Source organism: Periplaneta americana, chromosome 15 (assembly GCF_040183065.1).
Source record: "Periplaneta americana isolate PAMFEO1 chromosome 15, P.americana_PAMFEO1_priV1, whole genome shotgun sequence".
Classification (NCBI taxonomy): Eukaryota; Metazoa; Arthropoda; class Insecta; order Blattodea; family Blattidae; genus Periplaneta; species Periplaneta americana.
Genome location: NC_091131.1, coordinates 151,308,819 through 151,335,206, shown reverse-complemented (window position 1 = coordinate 151,335,206; position 26,388 = coordinate 151,308,819).

Here is a 26,388-nt window from a genome sequence, read left to right as displayed (position 1 = left end):
TTTCCGTACTGCCATCTCGTTCAAAGAAAAAAGATCATAAACAACTTATTTCTTGAACCGGTAGTAATAACTGGTCCGTTGACATGTTCGCTCATAAGCCATTAACATATGTTTTTACGTTGTGCTCTTTACAAACAATACTTACTTACTTACTTACAAATGGCTTTTAAGGAACCCGAAGGTTCATTGCCGCCCTCACATAAGCCCGCCATCGGTCCCTATCCTGTGCAAGATTAATCCAGTCTCTATCATCATATCCCACCTCCCTCAAATCCATTTTAATATTATCTTCCCATCTACGTCTCGGCTTCCCTAAAGGTCTTTTTTCCTCCGGTCTCCCAACTAACACTCTATATGCATTTCTGGATTCACCCATACGTGCTACATGCCCTGCCCATCTCAAACGTCTGGATTTAATGTTCCTAATTATGTCAGGTGAAGAATACAATGCGTGCAGTTCTGCGTTGTGTAACTTTCTCCATTCTCCTGTAACTTCATCCCGCTTAGCCCCAAATATTTTCCTAAGCACCTTATTCTCAAACACCCTTAACCTATGTTCCTCTCTCAGAGTGAGAGTCCAAGTTTCACAACCATACAGAACAACCGGTAATATAACTGTTTTATAATTTCTAACTTTCAGATTTTTTGACAGCAGACTAGATGATAAAAGCTTCTCAAGCGAATAATAACACGCATTTCCCATATTTATTCTGCGTTTAATTTCCTCCCGAGTGTCATTTATATTTGTTACTGTTGCTCCAAGATATTTGAATTTTTCCACCCCTTCGAAGGATAAATCTCCAATTTTTATATTTCCGTTTCGTACAATATTCTGGTCACGAGACATAATCATATACTTTGTCTTTTCGGGATTTACTTCCAAACCGATCGCTTTACTTGCTTCCAGTGAAATTCCCGTGTTTTCCCTAATCGCTTGTGGATTTTCTCCTAACATATTCACGTCATCCGCATAGACAAGAAGCTGATGTAACCCGTTCAATTCCAAACCCTGCCTGTTATCCTGAACTTTCCTAATGGCATATTCTAAAGCGAACAATACAGCAGAACTAAAGCAGAACACACCGCCATGACACAACAGTGCACGATGTCATTCGTCTGCTAATTCCCGCCCTATACAAGAACCAGTCAGATTCACTGATGGCGGCTGATGGAGACTGCCGCCACCTCTGCATGTTGATGACACCGGTGCAACACCGGTGTAGCATCAATGACGTCATCGGTGGAATTCGGAACACCGTGATGCAGTCGGATTGCTCACCGGTGAGATTCGGAATACGCTCATAGGAATGCACAACAACATTTTCTACCTAGATTATAGTCACATAGAAACTGCACACCAAAATGTTTTCTACCTGCTTTGCTGATACTATTCACAGTTTTAATAACTAAACTGTTTTAATTTTGTTCGAAATGAATCGTTTGTTTACATCTGAAAGTGAACGGGGAAAATTTAGTGTTGGTATATGAGGACTATAAATTTTATAAAGCCAAGGAATTGAAAAAGTTTTAAGTAATGTGGAGGTGTTGTGTTAGAAAATGCAATGCGAAAATTTAGCTTATATCTTGCTGAACAACATGAGAATCGCCAAATAAGTAATGCAGCTACGAAAAGAAAAGCCATCGATGATGTTAATAGTAAGCCATAAAACATTTCATGCTATTTGTCAAATCTTGTCTACAGAAAACCTGAAAGTGCGTGATATATCTCGAATAAAAGATAACTTATACAGATCGCGGAGAATACTTCAGCCTGTTCTACCTAAATCGCAACCTGAAGTTCATGACAGACGGACTCATTTAAACTTTATTACTAACCGAGGCGAAGATTTCGTTCTTTTCAATGACAAAGACAGTGGAATGATTGTGTTTAACTGACCTATCTATTTATGTGGACTTGATACAATATAGATGGTGGAACTTTTCGTTATTGACTTCAGTTTTCATACCAAATGTTTACAATTCACGGCGTAAAGAATGCGGTATGGCATAGTTGCGCCCAGCGGTCAATTGGGAGGCCTTGGCGTGGCATAATTGCGCCCCGAAGAAACCAGGTAGCAGAAGGGACATGGCATAGTTGCGCCCCGAAGAAATCAGGTAGCAGAATGGACGTAGCATAGTTGCGCCCCGATGGGCATAATACACACGAAAGTGATAGTCATAATATAAACAAATTACTTACAAATATTACAGTGATAGCGACATTGGAATTAGGTAGGCCTAGCATATGATCAATTTTACTATTTAAAATAACACTTTTTTATCGATCACACACAATAAATGAACTGCATTTTTTGTTTGTACATCGATATCTTAACCCTACGGTACAGGGTTTCGAAAATTGAAACTTAGAACCATTGTGAATTATTAACTCTTTACCCTTTTCACTAAACTTAACATTCATTTTAAATCAACCTCAGTATACGCCACAGACTGTGTGAAAATCACTAATAAAATGTCAAGACAGCTAAGACCCCATATTCCAATGGCTCACTCATTTTCAATACGTCAGTTAATAAAGTAGTGCCAACCTCATGGTGTCCATTTTGACAGTAGACTATTGATAATCACTGCATAAACAGTAGAAAAACAGTTAATAAAGTACTGCCAACTTCATGGTGTTCATTTTAACGGTAGGCTGTCGATAATCACTGCATAAACAGTAGGAAAACAGTTAATAAAAATTGCCGTTCATTTTAACGGTATCGATCATGAATATTAAATCGCATAAGAAATCAATAAGGTTGGTTGATTACGAGGCTCGAGTTTCCGTAGTGTTATCGGGGCGCAACTATGCCCACAAAATAGGGACCCTTTTTATCTGCTGCATTTTATCTGACCGTAGGGCGCAACTGTGCCCTGCCCAAAGAATGATCAGTATGTCCCTTTGATTTTTTTTGTAGTTTACCTAATGAAAGTGTTCAAACGTATGAAAAGCTATTGCAGGTAATTATAAATAAATGTGCAGCGTGCAACATGAGCTTCACTCCATCTAATGTAGGCTAATATAGGGTTTGAACCAGCAATACATGTTGCAGTGGTGAAAACTTGGGAATGCGTTACTATTATAAAATACTCGTAGATTGCAGCTTCCATCTTGCGCAAGCATGGTGGCGTAAAATACAGTGTGACTGACGAAGGAGTACAAAGAAGACAGCGAGATAGGACATTAGCTCAGGATGGTTTTTGGAATAATGTATTTGAATCCAGAGGTAGTCGGGGATTCCTTCGCTATGGAACTGGCTGAGTTAAAACCGATAGATACTTACTTACTTACTTACTGGCTTTTAAGGAACCCGGAGGTTCATTGCCGACCTCACATAAGCCCGCCATTGGTCCCTATCCTGAGCAAAATTAATCCATTCTCTATCATCACATCCCACCTCCCTCAAATCCATTTTAATATTATTTTCCCATCTACGTCTCGGCCTCCCTAAAGATCTTTTTCCCTCCGGCCTCCCAACTAACACTCTATATGCATTTCTGGATTCGCCCATACGTGCTACATGCCCTGCCCATCTCAAACGTCTGGATTTAATGTCCCTAATTATGTCAGGTGAAGAATACAATGCGTGCAGTTCTGTGTTCTGTAACTTTCTCCATTCTCCTGTAACTTCATCCCTCTTAGCCCCAGATATTTTCCTAAAAATCTTATTCTCAAACACCCGTAGTCTCTGTTCCTCTCTTAAAGTGAGAGTCCAAGTTTCACAACCATAAAGAACAACCGATAACACCGTACAACAAATTTGAACTTTGTGTCTGCCCTTTAGATGAAAGTATGTGATTCTGTATAAACAAAAGGTGCTTGATTCATATCTGAAAACCAAAATGGTCCATCACGTACCGTTTTCTTAGGAGACCCGCTTTTCATATTTATACAAATTGGTCAGAGAGAAAATTAACAGTGACACTCATTACGGAAAACACATACACTAAAATGATTTTTTTGGCCGTTTCCGCTTGTAGGCATCTGGTGGAGTGTCCCTGATAGTAGATGAACAATATTCAGCTAGCATACTTCCATTCCATCGTCCACTGAAGCGCTTTTCAAACATAGCAATGTCCTGGTGGAAGCTTTCGCCTTGCTCAACACTAACTGCACCCAGGTTTTGAGGGAAAAAATCTAGATGTGAGTCCAAAAAGTGTAGTTTTAAAGACATATTGCAGCCTATAACACGAAAGCATTTCACCATGTCACGAACAAGATCTTCATAGATTTCAGCTTTCTCGTTTCCAAGGAAACTTGAACATACTGATTTAAATGCCTGCCAGGCTGCTTTTTCTCCTTCTGATAGTTTATTTTCAAAGTCTTCGTCGTGCATGACTGATTTAATTTGTGGGCCAATAAAGACCCCTTCATTTACCTTTACCTCACTTAAACTTTTGAATTTGTTTCTGAGATACAAGAAGGCTAACCCTTCTCTGTCCAGCGCTTTTACAAAAATTTTCATTAAACCAAGTTTAATGTGCAATGGTGGAAGAAAGACATATTGCGGATTCACAAGTGGTTCATGAGATATGTTTTTGGTGCCAGGAATGTAGTTTTGTCGTGGAGGCCACTGTTTACGGATGTAGTGACTTTTTCTGTCACGAATATTCCATTCACATAGGAAGCAGCAGAATTTAGTGTATCATTGTTGCATGCCTGTTAATATCCCAATAACTTTTAAGTCTCCGCAGATGTGCCATTTGAATGTAGAGTAGTCAATTAATTTCAATATAGCACTCATTACCTCATATGTTTCCTTGGTATTTACAGCATTATATGCTATAGGAACGGAGGGGAAAACATTGCCTGTATGGAGGAGTACTGCCTTTAGACTACGTTTGGAAGAGTCAATAAACAGGCGCCAGTCTCCTACAATGTGTTCATGTCAAAATGCCTGAAATAACCCATTCACATCACAGCAATAAATAATGCCTTCTTTCTCCGCAAAATAGTGCCCAAAATTGCTTTGTCGTCTTCTAAATGAAGTAATTTTTTACATCTTTATCTAGCAGATTCCAACCTTGTAGCATAGAACCCAGTAATTCTGCATCTGTTTGAGAGAGTTTTAAGTCCCGTACAAGATCGTTAAGCTCTCCCTGTTTTATTTCATGATGTACACATGTCATAGATGGAGAGGGTTGAAAATCTGGATCTTGACCGCATCGGGCATCTGAAGTGTCTTCGTCTGAATCAAGAGTATATTTATCTGGAGCTATAGGTACAGGAAGGTCTTCAGAATGAGAAACTGGTCGCATAGCGGAGGGTATGTTTGGATACCGCATAGAGTGTTTGGATTTGGGCGTGAACCCCTTAAAATCTGTCAAACAAAAGTAACAATCCGTTACGTGGTCTTTTAGTTCGCGCCAAACCATAGGTACACCAAATTTCATTGCGCTAAGTTTTCCTTGTAACCACTTTCTCAGATTCCTGGAGCATGAATTGCAGCATATATGTGGAGCCCAAGACTTATCCTGATCTCCAACTCTGCATCCAAAGTACAAGTCATATGCCTTTCTAACCAATGGCGACAAGCTACATTGTTGAGTCTTGAATGTAACTTCGCCACACACATAACAAAATGTCAGGCTTATTTTTACATTGACGAGACATAATGCATTGAATGTAGTTCACTGTGTCCTTAGGCCTTAAGACATTAGTACTTCACACTTAACAGCACTCCATAAACAGCACTTTCAATGAGCAGTATCACGTGGTGAATGGAAACAAAAAATTACATTTAAAATGCTGGAATTAAGGTATGATCAACCTGGCAGTGAATGATTGATGTAGATACATATTTCTAAATGTGTCTAAATCTATCCCTGCACTGAAAATGTTTGATAGAAGAAGCAGGATATTCGAAAAATAATTTAAATTAAGGAAACATAGCAATATTATCGAGGAAATACATAAAATACTAAATTTTGGATTATTTGGAAAATGGTTCGTCTTAGGCAAAAACCGAGTACAGATTCGTTATTTCCAGCCATAAATATACAAGAAACACATGTTTTCATGTAAAGGGCATTTTTCATGCTGTACAGTGTAATATAACTGTTTTATAAATTCTAACTTTCAGATTTTTCGACAGCAGACTGGATGATAAAAGTTTCTCAACCGAATAATAACAGGCATTTCCCATATTTATTCTCTGTTTAATTTCCTCCCGAGTATCATTTATATTTGTTACTGTTGCTCCGAGATATTTGAACTTCTCCACCTCTTCAAAAGATAAATTTTCAATTTTTATATTTCTATTTCGTACAATATTCTGGTCACGAGCCGATAGATACAAGACTTGAGAAATTTGCAGATTATTTACTAGAAACGTACATCTCCGAAGATGCAGTTTTCCCTTCCACTGTATGGGCAGCCATGGCTGCATCGACCTCTCGCACAACAAATGGCTGTGAATCATTTCACAAGCATTTTAATGTCAGTTTTTACAGCAGTCGTCCTCATTGTATAAATTCGTGAACATACAAACTGATACTACTACTTACTGGCTTTTAAGGAACCCGGAGGTTCATTGCCGCCGTCACATAAGCCCGCCATTGGTCGCTATCCTGAGCAAAATTAATCCATTCTCTATCATCATATCCCACCTCCCTCAAATCCATTTTAATATTATCTTCCCATCTACGTCTCGGCCTCCCTAAAGGTATTTTTCCCTCCGGCTTCCCAACTAAAACTCTATATGAATTTCTGGATTCGCCCATACGTGCTACATGCTCTGCCCACCTCAAACGTCTGGATTTAATGTTCCTAATTTTATGTCAGGTGGAGAATACAATGCGTGCAGTTCTGTGTTGTATAACTTTCTCCATTCTCCTGTAACTTCATCCCTCTTAGCCCAAATATTTTCCTAAGCACCTTATTCTCAAACACCCTTAATCACAAACTGATACTTATATTAAACTGCAAAGCAATGAAAGAAGGAAGTAAGCGAAGATTCAATGTAAGTCAGCCAAATGCAAAAGAAACATATTTTGTAAATTGTGCAGTTTCCGGGTAGGATTAGTATAATCCTTGTGAATCAGTGTGCAGTATCCGGGTAGGATTAGTGGGTCCCTCGAAAAGCGGTGTGCAGTTTCCGGCTAGGATTAGTATAATCCTTGTGAATCAGTGTGCAGTATCCGGGTAGGATTAGTGGGTCCCTCGAAAAGCGGTGTGCAGTTTCCGGGTAGGATTAGTATAATCCTTGTGAATCAGTGTGCAGTATCCGGGTAGGATTAATATAATCCTTGTGAATCAGTGTGCAGTATCCGGGTAGGTTTTGTGGGTCCCTCGAAAAGCGGTGTGCAGTTTCCGGGTGGGATTAGTATAATCCTTGTGAATCAGTGTGCAGTATCCGGGTAGGATTAGTGGGTCCCTCGAAAAGCGGTGTGCAGTTTCCGGGTAGGATTAGTATAATCCTTGTGAATCAGTGTGCAGTATCCGGGTAGGATTAATATAATCCCTGTGAATCAGTGTGCAGTTTCCGAGTAGGATTAGTATAATCCTTGTGAATCAGTGTGCAGTATCCGGGTAGGATTAGTGGGTCCCTCGAAAAGCGGTGTGCAGTTTCCGGATCAAAGTGTGCAGTTTACACCTACCCGAGAGAAAGATAGTCGGATAATCCATCAATCGGTTAATAGAGTGGCAGATAATCGGGATTCTACTGTACTTTAATTTATCAATAATATTACTCTTCACCAAAGAGAACATGGTTGTATGGAAGGCTAGTCACGTTACAAAATAAATAAGCATTATGTTCTTCAGTTCAAGGTTCCACGTTTTATTGATTATTTTATCCACTTTCCGTAATAATTAATAATTATGTGTGTTATTCTTAAGGGCTTTAGGCAGCGCTACATGGAGCCCGTTTCTTTCTATCTTCTTTTTCCTTTCGTCTGTGATATATAACAACACTAAAGGTTAAATAGGCCTTTTATATAAAATAACTCCGCAAATACCTGTAATCACGCAAATAAAATTTGCAACCGCCATTTTGTAATGAAGAGAAGCATTTTTTTTTCTCGTCAATTGACAAAGCGAAACGCTTTACTACAAAGCTTTTAAAACACGCTTCGTTTTACTTTCAAATTAGGTTCTAAAATCGACTTAATCTATCCAAATTTTAAATCTGCCACCACAAATTTGTACTCGGTACTGTACTAGGATCACCCGAGTACTGACGTCACAGTACCTGCTCCGAACCGAACCACTCCTTCCCCAGCCCTAGACGGAGCGCATGAACACAGAAAAACCTGAAGCGCCTTGATGTTAGTGAGACCTCAATATTTTGTTTTATACAGTATTTGATTACTCGTTCTTGCATAATTGCTTAATTTGTTCACTTCATTAAAATATTCAAATATTTAATAATTTTTTCTTTAAATATTAACGCATTTATATTATATATCTTGATTACACAACTTTTAACACTGTATCACTTCGGAATATGTATGGTAAGACTTTCCTGTGTTAAATTTCAACGTACCTCGTTTACAGGTTTCGACCTATTTATGGGTCATCTTCAGAACTGGTCGTTGTTGGTCTTGGCGCACTTGTTCTGTTTCCTGTGAGGGTGTGTTCCTGTGGTATAGTGTAGAGTCAAAGAGTGTGTGTGTGTGTTTTGAAGTTGAGTTGTGTGTTGAGAATTTCGTTGGGGTGTGTTTTCGTGTATCTGTATATTTCATATTGTTCTAATGTGTTTAGTTACTGGCTCTTTGGTTGGATGTGTTGTATTTCCATGTCTGTGTTGATGTCTCTGTGGGTGTGGTTAGCATTTGTGATGTGTTCTACATATGTGGAGGTGCTTTGTAATTTTGTTATGGCTGTGATGTGTTCTTTGTAACGCTTTTGAAACGATCTGCCTGTCTGTCCTATGTAGAAGTTGTTGCAGGTGTTACATTTGAGTTTGTATACGCCTGTGTGGTTGTATTTGTTTGTTTGTGTTGTTTGTGCGTTGAGATGTTTTTGTAGAGTGTTATTTGTTCTGTATGCGATGTTATAATTTAATTTCTTCAATGAGGTTGCAAGTGTGTGTGTGTTTTTGTTTTCGTATGTTAGTGTGGTGTATTTTTTTCTGTTCTTGTGTTTGTCTTGTATTCTTATGTTTTTTGTGATTATGTTTTGTCTTACGTATTATATTGTCTATTATGTTAGGGTTGTATCCGTTTTCTTGTGCTATGTATTTGATTGTCACAGGACAGACAGGCAGATCGTTTCAAACACGTTACAAAGAACACATCACAGCCATAACAAAATTACAAAACACCTCCACATATGTAGAACACATCACAAATGCTAACCACACCCACAGAGACATCAACACAGATATGGAAATACTACACATCCAACCAAAAAGCCAGAAACTAAACACAATAGAACAATATGAAATATACAGACACACAAAAACACACCACAACGAAATCCTCAACACACAACTTCAAAACACACACAGTCTTTGACTCTACACTATACCACAGAAACACACCCTCACAATAAACAGAACAAGTGGCGCCAAGACCAACAACGACCAGTTCTGAAGATGACCCATAAATAGGTCGAAACATGTAAACGAGGTACGTTGAAATTGAACATAGCAAAGTCTTACCATACATATTCCGCATTTATATTTCTAAAAAACTTCTTAGTCAAATATAGTCTGATACAGGTAGCAAAACTTCAGAGTGATACCTGGAAAACCCTGGACTCAATTTATCTAGATCAGGGACTTAATTCACATAAGGTTCGGAAATTGACCAGGACCCGTGGGAAGAACTGTTTTCTTACCTGCACAGTCGCAACATTAAGGTTCATCTCCTATTACGAAAACGCAGCCAACAGAGTATAGAATGAAGTTAAAACTAATAAAAGAAGAGGAAGAAGATCTCTAAGCCAAAGAATTTTGAAATTATTATTCTCAGAAAAAGAAAAGATTTGTGGTTTTTATCTTCTTCTTGTTCCCTTCAAGTATTAGGCCAAATGGCCTGTTACGATCTCACAGTTGATTTTCAATCCAGCGCTTCTTTAGACGACCGAGAGATCTCTTCCCGTTTGGACGATAGTGGAGCATGACTTTTGGGATTCTATCTCTATGCATGCAATGCAGATGATTTATCCAGTTGTTCTGATAATGTTTTACGTGATTAATTGCAGGTTCTAGTTGTAATTCTTCCATTACATCTTCATTGCGTTTGTGATCCCACTTCGTATATCCCGCTGTATATCTCATAAATTTCATTTCATTAGCCGTTATTCTGCTTTCGTCTTTCTTCCTCAATGTCCATGCCTCACTGCCGTAACAAAGTACGTCTTGTAAAGGCGAATTCGAGTATGCCTTTGTACTAGGGAAGGTTTCATAATGGTGTTAATTATTCCCATTGTTTTGGTGTATTTAGAAATTTTCTGTGAAATGTCTACTTCATCGAAAAAAAATCAAGTAACATGAAAGGAATAAATAACTGCAGCGTAAAATGGACGTTATATGAATTTCTTCAGAAAACTTAAAAATACGCTTTAAATATAAAATAATATGAAAACGACAATATTTAAATCCCCTTGCGGCCGCACAGTGTGTAATTTCAAGCAGCTAGCCGGCCAAAAATCAATTTTCAAACCCTATCTTTAATGCTAAATTCTTATATAGACTTGTTTATAACACTCCAAAGTATACTATCCAAGTGTAGACAGATGCTTACATCTGTTAGGGGACGCTCACAACAGAGCGAAAGTTGCATGTCTTCGATAAGATCATTTACGCTGCAGAGGCGGGCGCAAAGTATGTGTTTGGATGGTGGAAAGTAGTAACGTTAATACAGTATTTTTTCTAATACAGAGTGTGGATATGTTATAACAAGGTATATACTTACATACAAGCTGATTTTCGTGACAAAAATTATTATCTTATTGTCTAGAATAAGTGTCTGGATAAACATGTGCAAAGAGTTTGAGTTTTACCTTATTATATATTTCGAGTTGACTTTTAAAAGGTGTAGCCGTCTATCACCTCGATAAAAGTTTGTAGAGATATTCATTATACTTTTCTGAATAAGACGTCGTGATTTTTTTCTGCAAACAGGTGCAGACAGAGTAGCTATTAATTATTTTCAGACACTATGCGCTCCGTAATCAGGAGAGCTGTTTTCCAGATGTGGAACAAGAGCGAGAGAAAAGTGAAATTATCAAATATAATTGAACATTTTGGTCTCAAAGATTACTCTGAAGACATTTTACAGTCAATAAAAAATGAATTAAATTTCTATGCCCGAAAATTCGATTACGGTGGGAAAAATACAGCAGAAATGAGAAAAATGTCTTAAAATATAATGCGCTATGTTTCAACCAAGATGCAAAGTCTGAAAATAAAATATATAATACTTTTCCATCTACTACAAAACAATTCCAATTTGATTCTGCCAGTACAAGCATTCGAGGACGTCCACGTAAACTTTTCGGAGACTTAGCGAAAGATCAAAACGGAAAAAAAAAACTAGTCCACATTTTAAAGAAAGAACGCCAGAAGAAAAGCTTTCTGTTGCCCATATGAATTTCAGAACTTCTAGGAAAAGAGATGCGGCCAATATTGTAGGAGAGCTTCCACTTGCATTACTTCAACGTGCGACAAAAAAAAAAAAAAAAGATCTCGCTTTGATTACTGATCTACAGTTGACCTCAAATCAATGTAAAAATTTAAGGGAAATACAAAATCTTGTAACAGTTAATTTAGATCCACAGTTTTACTTATTGCGAAACATTGAAGATAGGATAGGTTCAGGCAGGAAAGGGGACTACCTTGTTGACATGATAAAACAAAGCAGTCGCAATAAAAAGGATGCAAATATCGCAAGAATATTTTTCAGGGAGATTTCCACTTTCGCATATATTACGGGAATAGATGGAAGTCTAATAAGTCGTTTACACATAATATATCAGAAACCTTTTTCATGCGGTTTCGCAATACTGATGAACGGGCACTTGACATGTATGCAAGGGAGACAAGGGAATTATATTTATGCTTGCACAGATAGTATTATATGCCTACAATCCTTCACAAACTCTTGGCTCATGGACAGAAGGTCACAGGACACTATTATACTTACTGGCAAACTATCTGAGGAAGCCCAGGAAACGAGGAACAAATGCTATATTAGACTTTTCAGAGAAGTCTTCGCAAGAAAAACATCAAGAAAAACACAAATGCCAATCTTTTACTCAGGCTACTTATTTCTTTGGACCCTTACATCACCAGCTTAAAGAAATTAAGAAGAGGAAATTGCGGTCGATTTCATTAGTAGTGCTGCAGTTGTCTCCAAGCCTCCATTAGTCGGTGCTGTCGAAGGAGAGACTAGCAGCGAGGATAGGCTACAGATTCTGATGGGGATGCATCTGACGTCCGAACGAGTAAGATATGTAGCAATATTCCTTCGCCTTACGCTTTCAATTTTAAGGTATTCCACATTATGAACATTAATTCCACATTATGAACATTAATTTATTTTTTTCACACGAATCGAATTTTTTTTTACAATATTACTATTTTTATTTTCAGTAAAAATAGTTGCTATTTTCATTCTCATTATTAAAAACTTATTCACTTCAATAATTGAAGGTATATACTACATTTTATGAAAATTGAGCGATTAGTTTTCGAGAAATGATTTTTGGCTGGCTAGACTCGCTAAATTACACACTGTGGGGCGGTTGACTGCGTTTAACATCAGGTCGAAAGTTCTCAACCCAAGCACTATCAATTTTTTTCTTACTACCTTACCTACATACGCTGCCTACAACTTCTACTCACTGATGCTAGTTCCATTTTTTTCAATCTCTATGGGATTCGCGTTCATCTGTCAACGTAACAACGCCCAAACAACGCAGTCTTCAGCAATGAAAATTACGTATTGGACCGCCATTATGATATTTGGTTTCATTTAAAGCAAGCAAAGATAGCGGTTTATGGAGAGTATGTGTATTCCAGAGCTTGGTTCGATTCTCAGGGGACAACCAGGATGGACCTCTTCCCACTGAGGTAAGCTTTCTAAGTTAAATTAAGATTCCTGTTTGAAAACTGCAACAGTAAGTAGGGAATGAAAACATTTACGTTTTGTAGTGTCAATCGCGATTCTGGGAATAAATGTATTTATTAAGGGCTGATAAGTAAGCCTCGACTGGACAGATATATTTAAAAATACTACCGAACGCGCGCGATGCAATTTAAAAATGGTGACAATGAGGTTTTTGGTTTTAATACATTAGTACATTGTTTTATGACTATCTTATCAATAAATGCAAAATCGTATAATGCAGCGTTTCTGAAAGTTTTGAATTCTGTGAATCTTAAATTGTATTTAAATAGTATTTTAAATTTGGAGAATAGTAAATTATATAAATTATATAATTATAAATGTACATTATAGTTTAAAAGGTAATACAAGTGATATACGCATTTGATTAACAATATTCATGTATATTTATTTAACGTAATATGATATCGATACTTAATTTCAATTAAATTGCATATTTCAAATTTTTATTTTAATGGGTACACGAGTGTTTTACCCTTTTTAAATGTTTTTTTAATACTGACATCAACAATCTATACTTCGATATTATGTAAAAATCTTCACTACAATTTTAATGCAATGTATTTTTTCAAAATATATTTCTATCTAATTATCAATGTCTGAAGATGCAATACTGAATGCCGAAAACGTTAACAATTTTACAATAAAATGTAAATTTATAATTGTATAATTTACATTACCGGTCAAAAGTTTTCGATCACCTATCACAACTATGGATTTGTGGTTAACAAGGATTTCGTTTTGAATAGTCCAACATATAATGCTAATATTTATTTTGTTGGTCTGTTTAGTTTTTCGAAGTGATCGCATATTGAAATAAAGTATATAGTTGTTTTCATAGCTGATCGAAAACTTTTGACCGGTAGTGAACATTAAAATAAGTAATATGATTAAATATCATTCTTTTTGAAAACCTGAGCGTCCCTAACTAATCCCACTGTATTAAAATTTACATATTCCGAATCTCCATAAAATGTTACGTATGAATTCGTAGAAAATGGGAGTATAAGGGTACAGTGCATCAGTTATTCATAGATTTCAAAAAGGCATATGACTCGGTTAAGAGAGAAGTTTTATATGACATTTTTATTGAATTTGGTATTCCCAAGAAACTAGTTCTATTAATTAAAATGTGTCTCAGTGAAACGTACTGTACAGCAGAGTCCGTATATGTCAATTTCTGTCAGATGCGTTTCCAATTCACTGTGGGCTAAAGCAAGGAGATGCACTATCACCTTTACTTTTTAACTTTGCTCTAGAGTATGCCATTAGGAAAGTCCAGGATAATAGAGAGGGTTTGTAATTGAACGGGTTACATCAGCTGCTTGTTTATGCGGATGACGTGAATATGTTAGGAAAAACCCACAAACGATTAGGGAAAACACGGGAATTTTACTTGAAGCAAGTAAAGAGATAGGTTTGGGAGTAAATCAAGAAAAGACAAAGTATAATAATTATGTCTCGTGACCAGAATATTGTACGAAATAGAAATATAAAAATTGGAAATTTATCTTTTGAAGAGGTGGAAAAAGTCATATACCTCAGAGCAACAGTGACAAATATAAATGATACTAGGGAGGAAATTAAACGTAGAATAAATATGGGAAAAGCCTGTTATTATTCGGTTGAGAAGCTTTTATCATCCAGTCTGCTGTCAAAAAATCTTAAAGTTAGAATTTATAAAACAGTTATAATACCGGTTGTTCTTTGTGGTTGTGAAACTTGGACTCTCACTTTGAGAGAGGAACATAGGTTAAGAGTGTTTGAGAATAAGGTGCTTAGGAAAATATTTGAGGCTAAGAGGGATGAAGTTACAGGAGAATGGAGAAAGTTACACAGCACAGAACTCCACGCATTGTATTCTTCGCCTGACATAATTAGGAACATTAAATCCAGACGTTTGAGATGGATAGGGTATGTAGCACATATGGGCGAATCCAGAAATGCATATAGAGTGTTAGTTGGGAGGCCGGAAGGAAAAAGCCCTTTGGGGAGGCCGAGACGTATATGGGAAGATAATATTAAAATGGATTTGAGGGAGGTGGGGTATGATGATAGAGACTGGATTAATCTTGCTCAGGATAGGGACCAATGGCGGGCTTATGTGAAGGCGGCAATGAACCTCCGGGTTCCTTAAAAGCCAGTAAGTATGAATGCGTAGAAACTTTTTACATTCTCCCGTTTCTTGTCTCCTAATTACTTATGAAACTTGTTTCGTGGACTTCAGATTTGACACAAGTGAGTATGGGTAAAATCATGTTGAGTAGGCCATAAAACTAAACAAAACACAATGACTAACCAAACATTAGGGTAGGAGGACATATTTCCGGACTTTTCAGATATTTCTTCACATTTCTCATACTACAGACCTGCAGAATTGTAGCTCCTCAGAGCGACTGCTTTACTACCCCTCCTTACCCCACCCACCTTTTCTATCAGTGCGGTCATACGTTCTAGTTACGCTCGGCTGCATCAACATTCATTCTCGCGGCGGCAGGTATACAATACGCTATCAAGAATTATAAATGAACAGATAGTAAAATTCTTAGAAACATACCTTTAGAAAATAAGAAATAAGTTAAAAGACATGTCTACCTATGTATATATCGTCCTTTTACTAGTAAAGCCGAATAAGTCCACTTTTTGTGTAAAGTCCCCGACTTGTCTTTCCGTGCTCTGTATTCTACTAAAATGAAACAAGTCCGAAATATTGCATGCATGCAACAAACCAATTACTTTATTTGAAGAATTTATTATGATTTTTCGTGCATTAATAAAGTTTTAATTCCTGTGTTTACAAAATTTGTATTACTGGTCTTAACTGGTTTTACTAGTAATAGGACGATAAATAAATTTTACGTTGATAATTGAGTGATAGCTAAATGACCGGATGTCAATGCTGTCATTCAACATTGTAACGCACTCCAGCTATATATATATATATACTGTATACACACAATACGCGTACTGCAGTTTAAAAAGAACTGGAACATAGCAAAGTCTAAACCCGTGAAAAAAATACTACTTCCAAAGGAAATGGGAATATGATTATTTTATTGTTAAAGAAGCGAAAGAACTGCCTGTTTACTGTGCCCCATCCAATTTATTTCTACTCGTCATTTCAATATTAAACCACATTTCAACAAAGCCCATATTAAGAATTATGGAATGCACAAACTTTCGGGTAAGTTCATTATTACGAACTGTATAGTGATTATTTATTTATATCCTGTTAAATTAAGGACGTCATTCGTTGTGTTCATTTTGAATGGAAATTAATAGTGGCTTTCAAGGTTCATTACTTAAATGCTATAAATTTATGTTTCCGTAGGTGATGATAGGAGGCAAGTTTTCGAAAATCTAAAGCAGGTTAGGTGCAAAGAAATCTCAACGAAGCTACCGACAGGAAATCTAGCATAATTGTAAACCTTAAAACGAGATAACGCATTTTAATACAATTAATTTATTACCGGTACAATTCTTTTCGAAAATTACAGTGCCGCCACAGGCAGAGAATATAAACAACTCTACGCGGAAGTCGATAATCCCCAATAGAAGTGGAGTGAGGCTGACGTCATATTTCCCCTACTTACGGGTTCTGCAGGCCTGTCATACTAGGTAAGCTTTTGGTAGCGACTAAAATCGTGATTTTGTACCATAGAGTTTAAAATATCAACACTCATACGCTAAAATGACTGCATTTTATAAATGAAATCAAAGATAAATATTTGGAAACTCCAGTATACTTGTCCGGAAACAGGAACCACTGGACATACATCCTTGAACATAGCTCCTATTTCCGGACATTGAGATTCTAACATTTTAGATGTTTATTGTTATAGATACAATTAACAAGAAATTAAGGAACAGATGCATTATAGGCACCCCCAGCTATATATCTCCTAAAAAAATGTCAACGGAAGTAGCAGTTCGATAAATGAAACTATCGACATTGAACTATCGGTACCTATTGCTTGAATAATATTGAGAAACAAAGTTTGTTCGCATGTCACAATGGCGGGTATTTCAAACGCTACAAACATAATTTGGAAATATCAAAGTGAAATTGACAAAAAAAAAAAAAAACTTCATACAGCGTTAAACTGCATGGCAAACAATTGTAATTATGGAGTTATTACTCGAATATTTTTAATTTTCGTGTGTTCAAACAAAGATATGTTGTATTCGTTTTTATGAGATTTATAATAGTGGATTAGGGCTCGCTCTGCCCAGAGGTATGTCTACACCACGGAATAGAAAAAGCATCCCCCCCCCCTCAAAAAAAAAAAAAAGCAGCAAGGTTGTAAAGACGTGGTAGTAGAAATAGGGAAGGAAGAAAAACATCGCTGAATTCTTGTTCAAACATGTACTTCGAAAGCTGATAGTAAATTTTATCTACCTTCCAACATCCAAAAATGATTAGTAAGACAATTGATTGGGGGGCTTGCCCCCAACCCCCTCTTTGTATGGTTAGGAGGGTATTTTTGGAATTGTAAGCCTCTATGTAAAAAGAACGATAGAAAACCAAAAGTATTAATTTGGGCCTTCGCCCCCAACCCATCTATTTGTTTCATTAGGAAACTAATTTTTGAATTATAACCTTCTAACTAATTAGGTCTATGTAAAAAAGCGACAGAAAAACAAAAGTATTAATTGGGGGCTTCGCCCCCAACCTCTCATTTTATTTAATTAGGAAACTGTTTTTAGAATTGTATGCTTCTAACTAATTAGGTCTATGCAAAAAAGCGACAGAAAAACAAAAGTATAAATTGGGGGCTTCGCCCCGAACCCCTCTCTTTCTTTAATTAGGAAACTATTTTTAGAATTGTAAGCTTCTAACTAATTAGGCCTATGTAAAAAAGCGACAGAAAAACAAAAGTATTAATTGGGGACTTTGCCCCAACCACTTTATTTGTTTTATTACTTACTTACTGGCTTTTAAGGACCCCGGAAGTTCATTGCCGTCCTCACATAAGCCCGACATTGGTCCCTATCCTGAGCAAGATTAATCCAGTCTCTATCATCTTAGCCTACCTCCCTCAAATCTATTTTAAAATTATCTTCCCATCTACGTCTCGGCCGCCCCAGAGGTCTTTTTCCCTCCGGCCTCCCAACTAACACTCTTTGCTGTGGTCGTGCCAGAGAATCAGTCTCATTCCGAAGTATATTTGAAGGTTTCGTAACAATCTGTTTTTTACGGTGATGGGTTGTTAGACCTTCGCCCAACGCCCAAGCTGGAGGACCACCCCTCATCGGCCGTCCACGATTGCTTATTCAATATATTTACAGCTACCATCCATATCTGGAGGCCGTCTCCTCGATATTTGTTATATTAGGAAACTATTTTTAGATTTGTAAACATCTAGCTTATTGGGCCTATGTAAAAAAGAGAAAAAAGGTAAAAGTATTAATTGGGGGTTCGCCCCAACCTCTCTATTTGTTTTATTAGGAAATTATTTTTAGAATTGTAAGCCTCTAGCTAATTTGGCCTATGTAAAAAGCGATAGAAATATATAAGTATTAATTGGGGGCCTCACCCCAACCTCTCTGTTTGTTTTATAACAACTTATTTTTTCAATTGTAAGACTCTAGCTAATTAGGCCTATGTAACAAGCGATAGAGAATAAAAGTATTATTTGGGGGGCTTCGCCCCAACCACTCTATTTGTTATATTAGGAAACTATTTTTAGAATATTAAGCCTGTAGCTAATTAGGACCATGTAATAAGCGATTGAAAAATAAAAGAATTAATTAGGGGGCTTCGCCCCAACATCTCTATTTGATTTATTAGAAAACTATTTTTAGAATTGTAAGCCTCTAGCTAATTAGCCCTATGTAAAAGCGATTTAAAAATAATATTATTAATTGGGGGGCTTCGCCCCAACCACTCTGTTTGTTTTATTAGGAAACTATTTCTAAAATTGTAGGCCTTTAGTTAATTGGGCCTATGTAAAAAGCGATATAAAACTAAAGGTATCAATTGGGGGGCTTCGCCGAAATCTCTGTATTTTTTTCATTAGGAAACTAGTTTTAGAATTGTAAGCCTCTATCTAATTAAGCCTATGTAAAAAGCGATATAAAAACAAAAGTATCAATAGTGGGGCTTCGCCCCAACCTCCGTATTTGTTTTATTAGTAAACTATTTTTAGAATTGTAAGCCTCTAGCTAATTGGGCCTATGTAAAAAGCGACAGAAAAATAAAAGTATTAATTGGGGGGCTTCGCCCTAACCTGTCTATTTGTTTCATCAGGAAACTATTTTTAGAATTGTAAGCCTTTAGCTAATTAGGCGTATGTAACAAGCGATAGAGAATAAAAGTATAAATTGTGGGGCTTTGCCCCAACCTCTCTATTTGTTTTATTGGGAAACTATTTTTAGAAGTGTAAGCCTCTAGCTAATTGGGCCTATGTAAATAGCGATAGAAAAATAAAGGTATTAATTGGGGGGCTTCGCCCCAAAATCTCTATTTGTTTTATTAGGAAACTATTTTTAGAATTTTAAGCCTGTAGCTAATTAGGCCCATGTAAAAAGCGATAGAAAATAAAGGTATTAATGGGGGTGCTTCGCCCCAACATCTGTATTTGTTTTATTAGGAAATTATTTATAGAATTGTAAGACTCTAGCTAATAAGGCCTATGTAAAAAGCGATAGAAAAATAAAAGTATTAATAGGGGGCCTCACCCCAACCTCTCTGTTTGTTTTATTAGAAATTATTTTTTAATTGTATGACTCTAGCTAATTAGGCCTATGTAAAAAGCGATAGAGAATAAAAGTATTAATTGGGGGGCTTCGCCCCAACCTCTCTATTTGTTTTATTAGGAAACTATTTTCAGAATTGTAAGCCTGTAGCTAATTACGACAATGTAAAAACCGATAGAAAAATAAAAGTATTAATTGGAGGGCTTCGCCCCACCCTCTCTCTTTGTTTTATTAGAAAACTATTTTTACCTTTTTAAGCATCAAGCTTATTAGGCCTATGTAAGAAGCGATAGAAAAATAATTAATTATTGGGGGGCTTCGCCCCAACCTCTCTATTTGTTTTATTAGGAAACTATTTTTAGAATTGTAAGCCTCTAGTTAATTAGGCCTATGTAAAAAGCGATAGAAAAATAAAAGTATTAATTGGGGGGGTTCGCCCCAACCTCTCTATTTGTTTTATCTTGAAACTATTTTTAGAATTGTAAGATTCTAGCTAATTAGGCCTATGTCAAAAGCGATAGAGAATAAAAGTATTAATTGGGGGGCTTCGACCCAACCTGTCTATTTGTTTTATTAGGAAACTATTTTCAGAATTGTAAGCCCGTAGCTAATTAGGACAATGTAAAAACCGATAGAAAAATAAAAGTATTAATTGGAGGGCTTCGCCCCAACCTCTCTATTTGTTTTATTAGGAAAGTATTTTTAGATTTTTAAGCATCAAGCTAATTAGGCCTATGTAAGAAGCGATAGAATAAATAATTAATTATTGGGGGGCTTCGCCCCAACCTCTCTATTTGTTTTATTAGGAAACTATTTTTAGAATTGTAAGCCTCTAGTTATTAGGCCTATGTAAAAAGCGATAGAAAAATAAAAGTATTAATTGGGGGGCTTCGCCCCAACCTCTCTATTTCTTTTATATTGAAACTATTTTTAGAATTGTAAGCCTCTAGCTAATTAGGCCTATGTAAAAGCGATTTAAAAATAATATTATTAATTGGGGGGCTTCGCCCCAAACTCTCTGTTTGTTTTATTCGGGAACTATTTTTAAAATTGTAGGCCTTTAGCTAATTGGGCCTATGTAAAAAGCGATATAAAAATAAAGGTATCAATTGGGGGGCTTCGCCCCAATCTCTGTATTTTTTTTATTAGGAAACTAGTTTTAGAATTGTAAGCGTCTATCTAATTAAGCCTATGTAAAAAGCGATATAAAAATAAAAGTATCAATTGTGGGGCTTCGCCCCAACCTCCGTATTTGTTTTATTAGGAAACTATTTTTAGAATTGTAAGCCTCTAGATAATTAGGCCTATGCAAAAAGCGATATAAACATAAAAGTATTAATTGAGGGCTTCGCCACAACCTCTTTTTGTCTTTTATTAGGAAACTATTTTTAGAATTGTAAGACTCTAGCTAATAAGGCCTATGTAAAAAGCAATAGAAAATAAAATTATTAATTGGGGTCTTCGCCCCAACCTCTCTATTTGTTTTATTAGGACACTATTTTTAGAATTTAAACCTCTAGCTAATTAGGCCTATGTAAAAGCGATAGAAAATAAAAGTGTTAATTGGGGGGCATCGCCCCAAACTCTCAATTTGTTTTATTGGGAAACTATTTTTAGAATTGTAGGCCTGTAGCTAATTAGGCCAATGTAAAAAGCGATAGAAAATAATTGTATTAATTGGGGGGCTTCGTCCCCAACCTCTCTATTTGTTTTATTAGGAAACTATTTTTAGAAATGTAAGCCTGTAGCTAATTAGGCCAATGTAAAAAGCGATAGAACAATAAAAGTATTAATTGGAGGGCTTCGCCCCAACTTCTCTATTTGTTTTATTAGGAAAATATTTTTAGAATGGTAAGACTCTAGCTAATTAGGCCTATGTAAACAGCGATAGAAAAATAAAAGTATTATTTGGGGGACTTCGCCCCAACCTCTCTATTTGTTTCATTAGGAAACTATTTTTAGAATTGTAAGCGTCTAGCTAATTAGGCCAATGTATAAAGCGATAGAAAAAAAAATATTAATTGGCGGCTTCGCCCCAACCTCTCTATTTGTATTATTAGGAAACTATTTTTAGAATTGTAAGACTCTAGCTAATTAGGCCTATGTAAAAAGCGATAGAAAAATAAAAGTATTAATTGGGGACCTTCGCCTCAACCTCTCTTTTTGTTTTATTATGAAACTAATTTTAGAATTGTAAGCCTCTAGCTAATATGGCCTATGTAAGAAGCGATAGAAAAAAAAATTATTATTGGGGGGCTTCGCCCCAACCTCTCTATTTATTTTATTAGGAAACTATTTTTAGAATTGTATGCCTCTAGCTAATTGGGCCTATGTAAAAAGCGACAGAAAAATAAAAGTATTAATTGGGGGGCTTCGCCCTAACCTGTCTATTTGTTTCATCAGGAAACTATTTTTAGAATTGTAAGCCTCTAGCTAATTAGGCGTATGTAACAAGCGATAGACAATAAAAGTATAAATTGTGGGGCTTTGCCCCAACCTCTCTATTTGTTTTATTGGGAAACTATTTTTAGAAGTGTAAGCCTGTAGCTAATTAGGCCTATGTAAATAGCGATAGAAAAATAAAAGTATTAATTGGGGGGCTTCGCCCCTACATCTCTAATTGTTTTATTAGGAAACTATTTTTAGAATTTTAAGCCTGTAGCTAATTAGGCCTATGTATAAAGCGATAGAAAAATAAAAGTGTTAATTAGGGGGCTTCGCCCCAACCTCTCTATTTGATTTATTAGCAAACTATTTTTAGAATTGTAAGCCTCTAGCTAATTAGGCCTATGTAAAAGCGATATAAAAATAAAAGTATTAATTGGGGGGCTGTGCACCAACCTCCATGTTTGTTTTATTAGGATACAATTTTTAAAATTGTAAGCCTATAGCTAATTGGGCCTATGTAAAAGCGATATATTAATAAAGGTATCAATTGGGGGGCTCCGCACCAACCACTGTATTTTTTTTATTAGGAACCAGTTTTAGAACTGTAAGCCTCTATCTAATTAGGCCTATGTAAAAAGCGATATAATAATAAAAGTATTAATTGGGGGGCTTCGCCCCAACCTCCGTATTTGTTTTATTAGGAAACTATTTTTAGAATTGTAAGACTCTAGCTAATTAGGCCTATGTAAAAAGCGATAGATAATAAAATTAGTAATTGGGGTCTTCGCCCCAACCTCCCTATTTGTTTTATTAGGAAATAATGTTTACAATTGTAAGCCTGTAGCTAATTAGGCCTATGTAAAAAGCGATAGAAAATAAAAGTATTAATGGCGGGGCTTCGCCCCAACCTCTCTATTTGTTTTATTGGGAAACTATTTTTAGAATTGTAAGCCTGTAGCTAATTAGGCAGATGTAAAAAGCGATAGAAAATAATTGTATTAATTGGGGTGCTTCGTCCCCAACTGCTCTATTTGTTTTATTACGAAAATATTTTTAGATTTGTAAGCCTGTAGCTAATTTGGCCAATGTAAAAAGCGATAGAAAAATAAAAGTATTAATTGGAGGTCTTCGCCCCAACCTCTCTATTTGTTTTATTAGGAAACTATTTTGAGAATTGTACGCGTCTAGCTAATTAGGCCTATGTAAATAGCGATAGAAAAATAAAAGTATTAATTGGCGGCTTCGCCCCAACCTCTCTATTTGCTTTATTAGGAAACTATTTTTAGAATTGTAAGACTCTAGCTAATTAGGCCTATGTAAAAAACGATAGAAAAATTAATGTATTAATTGGGGGCCTTTGCCCCAACCTCTCTATTTGTTTTATTAGGAAACTATTTTTAGAATTGTAAGCCTCTAGCTAATTAGGCTTATGGAAATAGCGATAGAAAAATAAAAGTATTAATTGGGGGGCTTCGCCCCAACATCTCTATTTGTTTTATTAGGAAACTATTTTTAGAATTTTAACCCTGTAGCTAATTAGGCCTATGTAAAAAGCGATAGAAAATAAAAGTATTAATGGCGGGGCTTCGCCCCGACCTCTCTATTTGTTTTATTGGGAAACTATTTTTAGAATTGTAAGCCTGTAGCTAATTAGGCAGATGTAAAAAGCGATAGAAAATAATTGTATTAATTGGGGTGCTTCGTCCCCAACTGCTCTATTTGTTTTATTACGAAAATATTTTTAGATTTGTAAGCCTGTAGCTAATTTGGCCAATGTAAAAAGCGATAGAAAAATAAAAGTATTAATTGGAGGTCTTCGCCCCAACCTCTCTATTTGTTTTATTAGGAAACTATTTTGAGAATTGTACGCGTCTAGCTAATTAGGCCTATGTAAATAGCGATAGAAAAATAAAAGTATTAATTGGCGGCTTCGCCCCAACCTCTCTATTTGCTTTATTAGGAAACTATTTTTAGAATTGTAAGACTCTAGCTAATTAGGCCTATGTAAAAAACGATAGAAAAATTAATGTATTAATTGGGGGCCTTTGCCCCAACCTCTCTATTTGTTTTATTAGGAAACTATTTTTAGAATTGTAAGCCTCTAGCTAATTAGGCTTATGGAAATAGCGATAGAAAAATAAAAGTATTAATTGGGGGGCTTCGCCCCAACATCTCTATTTGTTTTATTAGGAAACTATTTTTAGAATTTTAACCCTGTAGCTAATTAGGCCTATGTAAAAAGCGATAGAAAATAATTGTATTAATTGGGGGGCTTCGCCCCAACCTCTCTATTTGTGTTATTGGGAAACTATTTTTAGAATTGTAAGCCTGTAGCTAATTATGCCAATGTAAAAAGCGATAGAAAATAATTGTATTAATTTTGGGGGCATGGTCCCCCATCTCTCTATTTGTTTTATTAGGAAACTCTTTTTATAATTTCAAGCCTGTAGGTAATTATTCTAATGTAAAAAGCGATAGAAAAATAAAAGTATTAACTGGAGGGCTTCGCCCCAACCTCTCTACTTGTTTTATTAGGAAACTATTTTTAAAAAGGTAAGACTCTAGATAATTATTCCTATGTAAACAGGGATAGAAAATAAAAGGATTAATTGGGGGGCCTCGCCCCAACCTCTCTATTTGTTTTATTAGCAATCTATTTTTATAATTGTAAGCCTCTATCTAATTAGACCTATTTAAAAAGCGATATAAAAATGAATGTATTAATTGGGGGGCTTCGCCACAACCTCATTATTCGTTTTATTAGTTAGCTATTTGTAGAATTGTAAGCCTCTAGCTAATTAGAACTATTTAAAAAGCGATATAAAAATTAAAGATTTATTTGGGGGGCTTCGCCCCACCCTAATTATTTGTTTTATGAGGAAACAATTTTAGAATTATAAGCCTCTAGCTCATTAGGCCTATGTAAAAAGCGATACAAAATAAAAGTATTAATTGGGGGGCTTGGCCCCAACCTCGCTATTTGTTTTAGTAGGAAACTATTTTTAGAATTGTAAGCCTCTAACTAATTAGGCTTATTTAAAGAGCGATATAAAAATAAAAGTTTATTTGGGGGCTTCGCCCCAACCTCGCTATTTGTTTTATTAGGAAACTATTTTTAGAATTGTAAGCCTCTAGCTAATTAGGCCTATGTAAAAAGTGATAGAAAAATCAAAGTATTAATTGGGAGGCTTCGCCCCAACCTCTCTATTTGTTTTATTAGGAAACTATTTTTAGAATTGTAAGCCTCCAGCTAATTAGTCCTATGTAAAAAGCGATAGAAAATAAATGTATTAATAGGGGAGCTTCGACCCAACCTCTCTATTTGTTTTATTAGGTAACTATTTTTAGAATCGTAAGACTCTAGCTAATTAGGCCTATGCAAAACGCGATAGAAAAATAAAAGTATTAATTGTGGTGCTTCGCCCCAACTTCACTATATGTTTTATTAGGAAACTATTTTTAGATATCTAAGCATCAATCTAATTATGCCTATGTAAGAAGCGATAGAAAAATAAATTATTATTGGGGGGCTTCGCCCCATCCTCTCTATTTGTTTTATTAGGAAACTGTTTTTAGAATTGTAAGCCTCTAGCTAATTAGGCCTATGTAAAAAGCGATAGAACAATAAAAGTATTAATTGGTGGGCTTCGCCCCAACCTGTCTATTTCTTTTATTAGGAAACTATTTTTAGAATTGTAAGCCTCTAGCTAATTAGGCCTATGTAAAAAGCGATAGAAAATAAAAGTATTAATTGGCGGGCTTCGACCCAAACTCGCTATTTGTTTTATTAGGAAACTATTTTTAGAATTGTAAGCCTCTAGCTAATTAGGCCTGTTTAAAAAGCGATATATAAATAAAAGTATTAATTGGGGGGCTTTGCCCCAACCTCTCTACTTGTTTTATTAGGAAACTATTTTTAGACATGTAGGTCTCTACCTAATTAGGCCTATGTAAAAAGCGATATAGAAATGAAAGTATTAATTGGGGGGCTTTGCCCCAACCTTATTATTCGTGTTATTAGTTAACTATTTGTAGAATTGTAAGCCTCGAGCTAATTAGACCTATTTAAAAAGCGATATAAAAATAAAAGTATTATTTCGGGGGCTTCGCCCCAACCTCTCTATTTGTCTTATTAGGAAACAATTTTAAAATTGTAAGCCTCAAGCTAATTAGGCCTATGCAAAAAACGATAGAAAATAAGAGTATTAATTGGGGGGCTTC